The 3,213-nt window shown below is 32.4% G+C and overlaps 1 long non-coding RNA gene across 1 annotated transcript in view; it reads right to left on the reverse strand.

The window, feature by feature from the left end:
• Positions 1-920, reverse strand: part of LOC111087972 — a 5,424-nt gene extending 4,504 nt beyond the window's left edge. Inside the window, exon 1 of the long non-coding RNA XR_002612593.1 lies at positions 817-920. This is a non-coding gene — a long non-coding RNA (uncharacterized LOC111087972). The remainder of the gene's footprint in view (positions 1-816) is intronic.
• Between the last annotated feature and the right edge of the window lie 2,293 nt (positions 921-3,213).

Consider the following 3,213-nt stretch of genomic DNA (forward strand, 5'->3'; position numbering starts at 1 on the left):
TATGAAGAACATTACAATTTACAGGTTCTGACAAGGGAAAACTTTACAGGTTCTGACATGTGAAAAACAGAACAGGAAACCTATTCTGACTGAATAGTTCACTCTGTAAATTATTTGTTTAAAAGTTTTTGTTACATTTTAAATGTAATTTAAAATACTAAGTCTAGCTCTTTAATAGTTATGTGTTAATCACTAAATCAGACATTCTTAAGGCTGTAGTTAATGCTACGACACTATTATTCTACTTTTAAATTAGAAAGAAATCTTCATAAAAGAATAATTTTTAAATTAATTCTATAACGTGATGCATTCAACTAAAATTAGTTTTATGATATGACAGACCTACAAAAAATGAATGGAAGAAAAATAAATGTTTCTTCCAAAACACAGCTGATGAACGCTCATTTGAAACTTCGTTTCTGTGCTTCGGCCATCACGCCTGGTATTAAATTGAATCTGAGTCGTGCGAGTTATAAAAATACAAGGTACGATATATTTATCTTTCTCCTACTTCATATCCAGACACTTTAATTCTACATGTAACAAATGCAGTAATACTAGTACTAGTATTACAACAAAACTAAATTCCTCAATCTCACTGTGTAAGAAATATCTACCCAAGTCAATTATAAAATATAAATTTACCTTTAATAAGCTTTATACTTTATATTTATTTATAACTGCAGCCACGTCAACAGGATAAGTCTTTGTAAATTGTATATACTAATAATAATATAGACTAATACCAATAATGGTAATATGCAAACCAAATATATATTCGCCTGTAAAAGTAAAGTCATAAGAAAAGACACTAACGTCTCAGAACTTATATAAACCCGCTCTTCTAAATCACTTTGAAGGCGTGGACTAAAATTATATTTAATGCACGTCCTAACTACAGAATATATTACTAATATGCATTCCGAACTGCTTCATCCTTCTGGAGCTTTTACTGCTGCCTGGTAGTATTATTGAAATTTATAAATTATTATTTTATTTAATACATTTATTTCTCCGTTCAATGGAAGCAGTGTACTGAAAAATATAGAGCTAAAAGCCATTAAACTACACAAAGGAAACAAACAAAGAACATTTCATAAGAATAATTATGTAATTGAACGAGTTAAAAAAGAAATGTAATACAACCAACATTTGGGAAGAATATTTTGTAACATAAAGAAGTTAGCGTAACTATTATAAAAATTGGGAAAATGACTGGCTTTTTTTTTCAATGTAAATTATGAATAGGTGTAATACAGGTGGTGCTAAGACTGCCTTGTAAACAAGATTTGTTGTATTCTCAAATTCACTGGTTTACTTTTGAGAAATCAGATAGGAGCAGTAGAATAATTGGAGATTCGCCAGAAAAATTTTACAGAGCAAAACCTGATTTCTCTTAACCTCGACTGAGTCCAAACCATAGAGAGAGAGAGACTGGATACAATACGTCAAAATCATGGTAAAGGCAAGTATGTTGTGACATTTTCACTGGAGTGTGTCATATTTCAAAGTAGTTTTCTGTGAATTGTTTTATTTTCAATTCCAATGTTCCAGACTGAAAACATATGGCATAATTTTCAAAGAACAACGAAGGTCTTTTTTTTTTTTTGGTTGCAGGCGTATTACAAAACAAGGGCTGTTATATCCTTGGTGCATATCAGACTTGCCTGTAGAAAATATAACTATTACTTTCTACAGTAGGCACTATTTTACAGCAATCTTTCACAATAGAAAGCATGTGTGATACCCTACTGACCAAGTCCCTCGGGTAAGTAAGGCGAAATGAAGTTATTGACTCCCTTGCTCAATTTGTACAGAAATTTGGATTTTTTTTTTGTATCAGAGTAAGAGAGTAGGAAACATATGGTAAGTTTGCATGTGCAAAGTAAACAATATAACAACATGTGGACAATGGATCATTTTGTCTTTCAAAGATTCTCTGCACAATCATCTTTGAGTAAGATTTAAAAACTTAAATCCATCCATTGGACGGGTGAAATAAAAACTTGTTTGTAACAAAGGATAGGAAATTGTGCTCATATTTTTTTAACACAGTAAACATTAAAAGCGCAATGAAAATACATAAAGGTACCAATACTGAAATGAAAGACATATACTGTTTTCGATAATTCTCTCAATATGAAATTAGATGGGGAGGTCCAACCCCTCTCATGACCTTCCTCGTGTTATTCTATATCACTGTGTCAAGTTTGGTGCTGATTGGTCAAGAAATATGGAAACATATAAGAAACAGACGGCTGAACGGTGTATGTGACTTGTTGATGATAAATCTCAACAATAAATGGACAGCACACAATCCACTTGTTTTAAAATAATATATATTCAAACAAGTCAAATGTATGTACAAAAATTCGTTACAATATTGTTTATCACAGTTGTATCCAAGCTTTAAACAATTGTCTCTTTCTCGTCAAAGTCCACACAGACAGGTTCAATTACTTTAGAACACTCTTTGACAAGATATATCATTCTCCTCTCACTCTGTTATTGCAGTTGTGAAACTCACTTTAGAAATTGCCGCATGGCTAAACTCACACACACAGTCTAACTTCACTTTCACTAACTTACTTACTTTATCTAACCTGGTTGTCTATATGTGTTTCTTGTTACGTCTTTGGTCGTTTGTTAATTTCACGTAAAAATTATTTCCGAGAAACTTCAGTGATACAAGTCCTTTCTTAATTAAAACTAGTTTATTCTTTCTCGATACAACTTTCCAATACACTTAATTTCCACAGTCACTTTAATTTGAATACACGCTATAATTCACAACGATTCACGCACTTTACTTACGACTTGACTCGAGTATCTGTCGCTATATCTCCCTATCTGCAATTTTTATCTCGCTTTATTTGCCGGGTTTATATACTAAAAAAGAGGGCGTATAGAATGCACTAGGGCCTTCATGATCTTTCTAGAAACTCATCACGTGTTACCAGAGTTATGTGATTTCTACTGTCGTAACACTGCCCCTTCCTAAGTATTGTTCGTCCCGAACACTAGCCACTTACATTAAACCAATAGATAATTAACAATAACTTGATTAAATGTATAGAATTTACAAACAAAAATTAAAATTCAACAAAGTCTCTTAATTTTACGGGACATATCTTCTTCCACACTGGTCTCCGTCTCGTTGGCTTCTGCTTCACGTGGGGTTCATCTGCTCCATCAGGAAATGTCCTATTATCG

This window comes from Limulus polyphemus, unplaced genomic scaffold (assembly GCF_000517525.1).
Source record: "Limulus polyphemus unplaced genomic scaffold, Limulus_polyphemus-2.1.2 Scaffold2924, whole genome shotgun sequence".
NCBI lineage: Eukaryota > Metazoa > Arthropoda > Merostomata > Xiphosura > Limulidae > Limulus > Limulus polyphemus.